At 48.0% G+C, this 12062-nt stretch overlaps 1 protein-coding gene across 1 annotated transcript in view; it reads right to left on the bottom strand.

The window, feature by feature from the left end:
• LOC148431181 (uncharacterized) overlaps positions 1 to 11449 on the bottom strand; it is a 114953-nt gene extending 103504 nt beyond the window's left edge. The window contains exon 1 of the mRNA XM_088466229.1: positions 11409 to 11449. The gene's annotated coding sequence lies outside the window, so the exon portion shown is untranslated. The remainder of the gene's footprint in view (positions 1 to 11408) is intronic.
• Between the last annotated feature and the right edge of the window lie 613 nt (positions 11450 to 12062).

Genomic DNA, 12062 nt, shown 5'->3' with positions numbered 1-12062 from the left:
ATAGAAGGTGTTGGGATGAATGGTGTGAAGGTATAGAGGGTGTAGGGATGAATGGGGTGATGGTATAAATATAGGGATGAATGGTGTGATGGTATAGAGGGTGTAGGGAATAATGGGGTGATGGTATAGATATAAGGATGAATGGGGTGATGGTATAGAAGGTGTAGGGATGAATGGGGTGATGGTATAGAGGGTGTAGGGATGAATGAGGTGATGGTATAGGTATAGGGATGAATGGTGTGATGGTATAGAAGGTGTAGGGATGAATGGGGTGATGGTATAGGTTAGGGATGAATGGGGTGATGGTATATCCTATAGAGGGTGTAGGGATGAATGGGGTGATGGTATAGGTGTAGGGATGAATGGGGTGAAGGTATAGGTGTAGGGATGAAAGGGGTGATGGTATATCCTATAGAGGGTGTAGGGATGAATGGGGTGATGGTATAGAGGGTGTAGGGATGAATGGGGTGATGGTATAGAAGGTGTAGGGATGAATGAGGTGGTGGTATAGAGGGTGTAGGCATGAATGGGGTGATGGTATAGAAGGTGTAGGGATGAATGGGGTGATGGTATAGAAGGTGTAGGGATGAATGGGGTGATGGTATAGAAGGTGTAGGGATGAATGGTGTGATGGTATAGAGGGTGTAGGAATGTATGGGGTGATGGTATAGGTATAGCGATGAATGGTGTGATGGTATAGAAGGTGTAGGGATGAATGGTGTGATGGTATAGAGGGTGTAGGGATGAATGGGGTGATGGTATATAGAGTGTAGGGATGAATGGGGTGATGGTATAGAGGGTGTAGGGATGAATGTGGTGATGGTATAGAGGGTGTAGGGATGAATGGGGTGATGGTATAGAGGGTGTAGGGATGAATGGGGTGATGGTATAGAAGGTGTAGGGATGAATGGTGTGATGGTATAGAGGGGGTAGGGATGAATGGGGTGATGGTATAGGTGTAGGGATGAATGGGGTGATGGTATATCCTATAGAGGGTGTAGGGATGAATGGGGTGATGGTATAGAGGGTGTAGGGATGAATGGGGTGATGGTATAGAAGGTGTAGGGATGAATGAGGTGGTGGTATAGAGGGTGTAGGCATGAATGGGGTGATGGTATAGAAGGTGTAGGGATGAATGGGGTGATGGTATAGAGGGTGTAGGGATGAATGGGGTGATGGTATAGAGGGTGTAGGGATGAATGGGGTGATGGTATAGAGGGTGTAGGGATGAATGGGGTGATGGTATAGAAGGTGTAGGGATGAATGAGGTGGTGGTATAGAGGGTGTAGGCATGAATGGGGTGATGGTATAGAGGGTGTAGGGATGAATGGGGTGATAATATAGAGGGTGTAGGGATGAATGGGGTGATGGTATAGAGGGTGTAGGGATGAATGGGTATGATATAGAGGGTGTAGGGATGAATGGGGTGATGATATAGAGGGTGTAGGGATGAATGGGGTGATGGTATAGAAGGTGTAGGGATGAATGGGGTGATGGTATAGGTTAGGGATGAATGGGATGATGGTATATCCTATAGAGGGTGTAGGGATGAATGGGGTGATGGTATAGGTGTAGGGATGAATGGGGTGATGGTATAGGTGTAGGGATGAATGGGATGATGGTATATCCTATAGAGGGTGTAGGGATGAATGGGGTGATGGTATAGAAGGTGTAGGGATGAATGGGGTGATGGTATAGAAGGTGTAGGGATGAATGGTGTGAAGCTATAGAGGGTGTAGGGATGAATGGGGTGATGGTATAGGTATAGGGATGAATGGTGTGATGGTATAGAGGGAGTAGGGATGAATGGTGTTATGGTATAGTGGGTGTAGGGATGAATGGGGTGATGGTATAGAAGGTGTAGGGATGAATGGGGTGATGGTATAGAAGGTGTAGGGATGAATGGTGTGATGGTATAGAGGGTGTAGGGATGAATGGGGTGATGGTATAGGTATAGCGATGAATGGTGTGATGGTATAGAAGGTGTAGGGATGAATGGTGTGATGGTATAGAGGGTGTAGGGATGAATGGGGTGATGGTATATAGAGTGTAGGGATGAATGGGGTGATGGTATAGAGGGTGTAGGGATGAATGTGGTGATGGTATAGAGGGTGTAGGGATGAATGGGGTGATGGTATAGAGGGTGTAGGGATGAATGGGGTGATGGTATAGAAGGTGTAGGGATGAATGGTGTGATGGTATAGAGGGTGTAGGGATGAATGGGGTGATGGTATAGGTGTAGGGATGAATGGGGTGATGGTATATCCTATAGAGGGTGTAGGGATGAATGGGGTGATGGTATAGAGGGTGTAGGGATGAATGGGGTGATGGTAAAGAAGGTGTAGGGATGAATGAGGTGGTGGTATAGAGGGTGTAGGCATGAATGGGGTGATGGTATAGAGGGTGTAGGGATGAATGGGGTGATGGTATAGGTATAGGGATGAATGGTGTGATGGTATAGAAGGTGTAGGGATGAATGGGGTGATGGTATAGAAGGTGTAGGGATGAAAGGGGTGATGGTATAACATATAGAGGGTGTAGGGATGAATGGGGTGATGGTATAGAGGGTGTAGGGATGAATGGGGTGATGGTATAGAGGGTTTAGGGATGAATGGAGTGATGGTATAGAGGGTGCAGGGATGAATGGGGTGATGGTATAGAGGGTGCAGGGATGAATGGGGTGATGGTATAGAGGGTGTAGGGATGAATGGGGTGATGGTAGAGAGGGTGTAGGGATGAATGGGGTGATGGTATAGAAGGTGTAGGGATGAATGGGGTGATGGTATAAAGGGGGTAGGGATGAATGGGGTGATGGTATAGAGGGTGTAGGGATGAATGGGGTGATGGTATAGAAGGTGTAGGGATGAATGGGGTGATGGTATAGAAGGTGTAGGGATGAATGGTGTGATGGTATAGAGGGTGTAGGGATGAATGGGGTGATGGTATAGAAGGTGTAGGGATGAATGGGGTGATGGTAAAGAAGGTGTAGGGATGAATGAGGTGGTGGTATAGAGGGTGTAGGGATGAATGGGGTGATGGTATAGAGGGTGTAGGGATGAATGGGATGATGGTATAGAGGGTGTAGGGATGAATGGTGTGATGGTATAGAGGGTGTAGGGATAAATGGGGTGATGGTATAGGTATAGGGATGAATGGGGTGATGGTATAGAAGGTGTAGGGATGAATGGGGTGATGGTATAGAGGGTGTAGGGATGAATGGGGTGATGGTATAGGTATAGGGATGAATGGTGTGATGGTATAGAAGGTGTAGGGATGAATGGGGTGATGTTATAGAAGGTGTAGAGATGAATGGGGTGATGGTATAACATATAGAGGGTGTAGGGATGAATGGGGTGATGGTATAGAGGGTGTAGGGATGAATGGGGTGATGGTATAGAGGGTGTAGGGATGAATGGAGTGATGGTATAGAGGGTGTAGGGATGAATGGGGTGATGGTATAGAGGGTGTAGGGATGAATGGGGTGATGGTATAGAGGGTGTAGGGATGAATGGGGTGATGGTATAGAGGGTGTAGGGATGAATGGGGTGATGGTATAGAAGGTGTAGGGATGAATGGGGTGATGGTATAGAGGGTGTAGGGATGAATGGGGTGATGGTATAGAGGGTGTAGGGATGAATGGGGTGATGGTATAGAAGGTGTAGGGATGAATGGGATGATGGTATAGAAGGTGTAGGGATGAATGGGGTGATGGTATAGAAGGTGTAGGGATGAATGGGGTGATGGTATAGAGGGTGTAGGGATGAATGGGGTGATGGTATAGAGGGTGCAGGGATGAATGGGGTGATGGTATAGAGGGTGCAGGGATGAATGGGGTGATGGTATAGAGGGTGTAGGGATGAATGGGGTGATGGTAGAGAGGGTGTAGGGATGAATGGGGTGATGGTATAGAAGGTGTAGGGATGAATGGGGTGATGGTATAAAGGGGGTAGGGATGAATGGGGTGATGGTATAGAGGGTGTAGGGATGAATGGGGTGATGGTATAGAAGGTGTAGGGATGAATGGGGTGATGGTATAGAAGGTGTAGGGATGAATGGTGTGATGGTATAGAGGGTGTAGGGATGAATGGGGTGATGGTATAGAAGGTGTAGGGATGAATGGGGTGATGGTATAGAAGGTGTAGGGATAAATGGTGTGATGGTATAGAGGGTGTAGGGATGAATGGGGTGATGGTATAGGGATGAATGGTGTGATGGTATAGAGGGTGTAGGGATAAATGGGGTGATGGTATAGGTATAGGGATGAATGGGGTGATGGTATAGAAGGTGTAGGGATGAATGGGGTGATGGTATAGAGGGTGTAGGGATGAATGGGGTGATGGTATAGGTATAGGGATGAATGGTGTGATGGTATAGAAGGTGTAGGGATGAATGGGGTGATGGTATAGAAGGTGTAGGGATGAATGGGGTGATGGTATAGGTGTAGGGATGAATGGGGTGATGGTATATCCTATAGAGGTGTAGGGATGAATGGGGTGATGGTATAGAGGGTGTAGGGATGAATGGGGTGATGGTATAGAGGGTGTAGGGATGAATGGGGTGATGGTATAGAGGGTGTAGGGATGAATGGGGTGATGGTATAGAGGGTGTAGGGATGAATGGGGTGATGGTATAGAAGGTGTAGGTATGAATGGGGTGATGGTATAGAGGGTGTAGGGATGAATGGGGTGATGGTATAGAGGGTGTAGGGATGAATGGGGTGATGGTATAGAGGGTGTAGGGATGAATGGGGTGATGGTATAGAGGGTGTAGGGATGAATGGGGTGATGGTATAGAAGGTGTAGGGATGAATGGGGTGATGGTATAGAGGGTGTAGGGATGAATGGGGTGATGGTATAGAGGGTGTAGGGATGAATGGGGTGATGGTATAGAAGGTGTAGGGATGAATGGGGTGATGGTATAGAAGGTGTAGGGATGAATAGGGTGATGGTATAGAGGATGTAGGGATGAATGGGGTGATGGTATAGAGGGTGTAGGGATGAATGGGGTGATGGTATAGAGGGTGCAGGGATGAATGGGGTGATGGTATAGAGGGTGTAGGGATGAATGGGGTGATGGTATAGAGGGTGTAGGGATGAATGGGGTGATGGTATAGAAGGTGTAGGGATGAATGGTGTGAAGCTATAGAGGGTGTAGGGATGAATGGGGTGATGGTATAGGTATAGGGATGAATGGTGTGATGGTATAGAGGGAGTAGGGATGAATGGTGTTATGGTATAGTGGGTGTAGGGATGAATGGGGTGATGGTATAGAAGGTGTAGGGATGAATGGGGTGATGGTATAGAAGGTGTAGGGATGAATGGTGTGATGGTATAGAGGGTGTAGGGATGAATGGGGTGATGGTATAGGTATAGCGATGAATGGTGTGATGGTATAGAAGGTGTAGGGATGAATGGTGTGATGGTATAGAGGGTGTAGGATGAATGGGGTGATGGTATATAGAGTGTAGGGATGAATGGGGTGATGGTATAGAGGGTGTAGGGATGAATGTGGTGATGGTATAGAGGGTGTAGGGATGAATGGGGTGATGGTATAGAGGGTGTAGGGATGAATGGGGTGATGGTATAGAAGGTGTAGGGATGAATGGTGTGATGGTATAGAGGGTGTAGGGATGAATGGGGTGATGGTATAGGTGTAGGGATGAATGGGGGGATGGTATATCCTATAGAGGGTGTAGGGATGAATGGGGTGATGGTATAGAGGGTGTAGGGATGAATGGGGTGATGGTAAAGAAGGTGTAGGGATGAATGAGGTGGTGGTATAGAGGGTGTAGGCATGAATGGGGTGATGGTATAGAAGGTGTAGGGATGAATGGGGTGATGGTATAGAAGGTGTAGGGATGAATGGGGTGATGGTATACGTGTAGGGTTGAATGGGGTGATGGTATAGAGGGTGTAGGGATAAATGGGATGATGATACAGAGGGTGTAGGGATGAATGGGATGATGATATAGAAGGTGTAGGGATGAATGGGGTGATGGTATAGAGGGTGTAGGGATGAATGGGGTGATGGCATAGAGGGTGTAGGGATGAATGGTGTGATGGTATAGAGGGGGTAGGGATGAATGGGTATGATATAGAGGGTGTAGGGATAAATGGGGTGATGGTATGTGGAGGGATGAATGGGGTGATGGTATATCCTGTAGATGGTGTAAGGATGAATGGGGTGATGATATAGAGGGTGTAGGGATGAATGGGGTGATGGTATAGAAGGTGTAGGGATGAATGGGGTGATGGTATAAAGGGGGTAGGGATGAATGGGTATGATATAGAGGGGGTAGGGATGAATGGGTATGATATAGAGGGTGTAGGGATGAATGGGGTGATGGTATAGAGGGTGTAGGGATGAATGGGGTGATGGTATAGAAGGTGTAGGGATGAATGGGGTGATGGTATAGAAGGTGTAGGGATGAATAGGGTGATGGTATAGAGGATGTAGGGATGAATGGGGTGATGGTATAGAGGGTGTAGGGATGAATGGGGTGATGGTATAGAGGGTGTAGGGATGAATGGGGTGATGGTATAGAAGGTGTAGGTATGAATGGGGTGATGGTATAGAGGGTGTAGGGATGAATGGGGTGATGGTATAGAGGGTGTAGGGATGAATGGGGTGATGGTATAGAGGGTGTAGGGATGAATGGGGTGATGGTATAGAAGGTGTAGGGATGAATGGGGTGATGGTATAGAAGGTGTAGGGATGAATAGGGTGATGGTATAGAGGGTGTAGGGATGAATGGGGTGATGGTATAGAGGGTGTAGGGATGAATGGGGTGATGGTATAGAGGGTGTAGGGATGAATGGGGTGATGGTAAAGAAGGTGTAGGGATGAATGAGGTGGTGGTATAGAGGGTGTAGGGATGAATGGGGTGATGGTATAGAGGGTGTAGGGATGAATGGGGTGATGGTATAGAAGGTGTAGGGATGAATGGTGTGATGGTATAGAGGGTGTAGGATGAATGGGGTGATGGTATAGGTATAGGGATGAATGGTGTGATGGTATAGAAGGTGTAGGGATGAATGGGGTGATGGTATAGAAGGTGTAGGGATGAATGGGGTGATGGTATAGAAGGTGTAGGGATGAATGGGGTGATGGTATAGAAGGTGTAGGGATGAATGGTGTGATGGTATAGAGGGTGTAGGGATGAATGGGGTGATGGTATAAGTATAGGGATGAATGGTGTGATGGTATAGAGGGTGTAGGGATAAATGGGGTGATGGTATAGGTATAGGGATGAATGGGGTGATGGTATAGAAGGTGTAGGGATGAATGGGGTGATGGTATAGAGGGTGTAGGGATGAATGGGGTGATGGTATAGGTATAGGGATGAATGGTGTGATGGTATAGAAGGTGTAGGGATGAATGGGGTGATGGTATAGAAGGTGTAGGGATGAAAGGGGTGATGGTATAACATATAGAGGGTGTAGGGATGAATGGGGTGATGGTATAGAGGGTGTAGGGATGAATGGGGTGATGGTATAGAGGGTTTAGGGATGAATGGAGTGATGGTATAGAGGGTGTAGGGATGAATGGGTGATGGTATAGAGGGTGTAGGGATGAATGGGGTGATGGTATAGAGGGTGTAGGGATGAATGGGGTGATGGTATAGAGGGTGTAGGGATGAATGGGGTGATGGTATAGAAGGTGTAGGGATGAATGGGGTGATGGTATAGAGGGTGTAGGGATGAATGGGGTGATGGTATAGAGGGTGTAGGGATGAATGGGGTGATGGTATAGAAGGTGTAGGGATGAATGGGATGATGGTATAGAAGGTGTAGGGATGAATGGGGTGATGGTATAGAAGGTGTAGGGATGAATGGGGTGATGGTATAGAGGGTGTAGGGATGAATGGGGTGATGGTATAGAGGGTGCAGGGATGAATGGGGTGATGGTATAGAGGGTGCAGGGATGAATGGGGTGATGGTATAGAGGGTGTAGGGATGAATGGGGTGATGGTAGAGAGGGTGTAGGGATGAATGGGGTGATGGTATAGAAGGTGTAGGGATGAATGGGGTGATGGTATAAAGGGGGTAGGGATGAATGGGGTGATGGTATAGAGGGTGTAGGGATGAATGGGGTGATGGTATAGAAGGTGTAGGGATGAATGGGGTGATGGTATAGAAGGTGTAGGGATGAATGGTGTGATGGTATAGAGGGTGTAGGGATGAATGGGGTGATGGTATAGAAGGTGTAGGGATGAATGGGGTGATGGTATAGAAGGTGTAGGGATGAATGGTGTGATGGTATAGAGGGGGTGTAGGGATGAATGGGGTGATGGTAATGGGATGAATGGTGTGATGGTATAGAGGGTGTAGGGATAAATGGGGTGATGGTATAGGTATAGGGATGAATGGGGTGATGGTATAGAAGGTGTAGGGATGAATGGTGTGATGGTATAGAGGGTGTAGGGATGAATGGGGTGATGGTATAGGGATGAATGGTGTGATGGTATAGAGGGTGTAGGGATAAATGGGGTGATGGTATAGGTATAGGGATGAATGGGGTGATGGTATAGAAGGTGTAGGGATGAATGGGGTGATGGTATAGGTATAGGGATGAATGGTGTGATGGTATAGAAGGTGTAGGGATGAATGGGGTGATGGTATAGAAGGTGTAGGGATGAATGGGGTGATGGTATAGGTGTAGGGATGAATGGGGTGATGGTATATCCTATAGAGGGTGTAGGATGAATGGGGTGATGGTATAGAGGGTGTAGGGATGAATGGGGTGATGATATAGAGGGTGTAGAGATGAATGGGGTGATGGTATAGAGGGTGTAGAGATGAATGGGGTGATGATATAGAGGGTGTAGGGATGAATGGGGTGATGATATAGAGGGTGTAGGGATGAATGGGGTGATGGTATAGAGGGTGTAGGGATGAATGGGGTGATGGTATAGAGGGTGTAGGGATGAATGGGGTGATGGTATAGAGGGTGTAGGGATGAATGGGGTGATGGTATAGAGGGTGTAGAGATGAATGGGTGATGGTATAGAGGGTGTAGAGGTGAATGGGGTGATGGTATAGAGGGTGTAGAGATGAATGGGGTGATGGTATAGAGGGTGTAGAGATGAATGGGGTGATGGTATAGAGGGTGTAGGGATGAATGGGGTGATGGTATAGAGGGTGTAGGGATGAATGGGGTGATGGTATAAAAGGTGTAGGGATGAATGGGGTGATGATATAGAGGGTGTAGGGATGAATGGGGTGATGGTATAGAAGGTGTAGGGATGAATGGGGTGATGGTATAGAGGGTGTAGGGATGAATGGGGTGATGGTATAGAGGGTGTAGGGATGAATGGGGTGATGATATAGAGGGTGTAGGGATGAATGGGGTGATGATATAGAGGGTGTAGAGATGAATGGGGTGATGGTATAGAAGGCGTAGGGATGAATGGGGTGATGGTATAAAAGGTGTAGGGATGAATGGGGTGATGATATAGAGGGTGTAGGGATGAATGGGGTGATGGTATAGAGGGTGTAGGATGAATGGGGTGATGATATAGAGGGTGTAGGGATGATGGGTGATGGTATAGAGGGTGTAGGGATGAATGGGGTGATGGTATAAAAGGTGTAGGGATGAATGGGGTGATGATATAGAGGGTGTAGGGATGAATGGGGTGATGGTATAGAGGGTGTAGGGATGAATGGGGTGATGATATAGAGGGTGTAGGGATGAATGGGGTGATGGTATAGAGGGTGTAGGGATGAATGGGTGATGATATAGAGGGTGTAGAGATGAATGGGGTGATGGTATAGAGGGTGTAGAGATGAATGGGGTGATGATATAGAGGGTGTAGGGATGAATGGGGTGATGATATAGAGGGTGTAGGGATGAATGGGGTGATGGTATAGAGGGTGTAGGGATGAATGGGGTGATGGTATAGAGGGTGTAGGATGAATGGGGTGATGGTATAGAGGGTGTAGGGATGAATGGGGTGATGGTATAGAGGGTGTAGAGATGAATGGGGTGATGGTATAGAGGGTGTAGAGGTGAATGGGGTGATGGTATAGAGGGTGTAGAGATGAATGGGGTGATGGTATAGAGGGTGTAGAGATGAATGGGGTGATGGTATAGAGGGTGTAGGGATGAATGGGGTGATGGTATAGAGGGTGTAGGGATGAATGGGGTGATGGTATAAAAGGTGTAGGGATGAATGGGGTGATGATATAGAGGGTGTAGGGATGAATGGGGTGATGGTATAGAAGGTGTAGGATGAATGGGGTGATGGTATAGAGGGTGTAGGGATGAATGGGGTGATGGTATAGAGGGTGTAGGGATGAATGGGGTGATGATATAGAGGGTGTAGGGATGAATGGGGTGATGATATAGAGGGTGTAGAGATGAATGGGGTGATGGTATAGAAGGCGTAGGGATGAATGGGGTGATGGTATAAAGGTGTAGGGATGAATGGGGTGATGATATAGAGGGTGTAGGGATGAATGGGGTGATGGTATAGAGGGTGTAGGGATGAATGGGGTGATGATATAGAGGGTGTAGGGATGAATGGGGTGATGGTATAGAGGGTGTAGGGATGAATGGGGTGATGGTATAAAAGGTGTAGGATGAATGGGGTGATGATATAGAGGGTGTAGGGATGAATGGGGTGATGGTATAGAGGGTGTAGGATGAATGGGGTGATGATATAGAGGGTGTAGGGATGAATGGGGTGATGGTATAGAGGGTGTAGGGATGAATGGGGTGATGATATAGAGGGTGTAGAGATGAATGGGGTGATGGTATAGAGGGTGTAGAGATGAATGGGGTGATGATATAGAGGGTGTAGGGATGAATGGGGTGATGATATAGAGGGTGTAGGGATGAATGGGGTGATGGTATAGAGGGTGTAGGGATGAATGGGGTGATGGTATAGAGGGTGTAGGGATGAATGGGGTGATGGTATAGAGGGTGTAGGGATGAATGGGGTGATGGTATAGAGGGTGTAGAGATGAATGGGGTGATGGTATAGAGGGTGTAGGGATGAATGGGGTGATGGTATAAAAGGTGTAGGGATGAATGGGGTGATGATATAGAGGGTGTAGGGATGAATGGGGTGATGGTATAGAGGGTGTAGGGATGAATGGGGTGATGATATAGAGGGTGTAGAGATGAATGGGGTGATGGTATAGAGGGTGTAGAGATGAATGGGGTGATGGTATAGAGGGTGTAGAGATGAATGGGGTGGTAGTACAGAGGGGGCAGGGAATGAGCTGGGGGCAGAATGTGGGGCACAGAGGACACAGATGGGGAATACAGGGAATTACAGGGCAGCACAGTGACCGGTTGGGATGATGAGTGACAGTGACAGGGATACACCAGGCTCCCACAATCCTCTCTCTGAATATTCATCACGGCTCTTTAATATTCATGAGATGAGTAACGCCAGCTCTTACCTGCAGCACTTTCTCCCACTCGCCGACCGGAAGTAGCTACCCGGCGCACTCCTGCCAGTTCCGGTGTGTGAGGTGAGGGGGGCGCAGGTGGGACGGGGGATGCGCTCGCTTGTCCGCCGCATCCGTGGTGGGGTGGTGAGAGTGATCCCCCCGGACCCACAGGCGCCCCATCCCGCTCCGCACTCTCCGGATAGGGCAGGTGGCGGGGGTGCGTCGGACCGGGCGGAGTGGGGGTGTTTGGGCGGCTGGGTTGTGCGGGCGGGTCGATGCGCTGGTTGTGGTTGGTGCCCGGGTGGTTGATGGATGTGAGAGGAGGGGGGGTGCCGGGGGGTGCACGGGCTCGGGCACAGATGCTGCACATTCACGGGCTCGGGGAGGCAAGGGTTGGAAAGGGTGGACACACTGCGGGGGCAGAGGGGACCAACTCTGGAGGCACAATGAGATGGAAAGGACAAAGCGGGTAGTAATAAAATGGATGAGAGTATAAAGAGTGTAATGATACAACTGGCTGCGAGTATAAAGAGTGTAACTGATACAAATGGATGAGAGTATACAGAGTGTGCTGATAAAATGGCATGAACGTATAAAGAGTGAAATGCTAAAATGGATGACAAGTATAAAGAGTGTGATGATAAAATGGATGAAAGTACTAAG

Source organism: Taudactylus pleione, unplaced genomic scaffold (genome assembly GCF_031769625.1).
Source record: "Taudactylus pleione unplaced genomic scaffold, aTauple2 ptg002701l, whole genome shotgun sequence".
Classification (NCBI taxonomy): domain Eukaryota; kingdom Metazoa; phylum Chordata; class Amphibia; order Anura; family Myobatrachidae; genus Taudactylus; species Taudactylus pleione.
The sequence above is the reverse complement of the archived record's forward strand: the minus strand, read 5'-3'. Positions and strand labels throughout refer to the sequence as shown.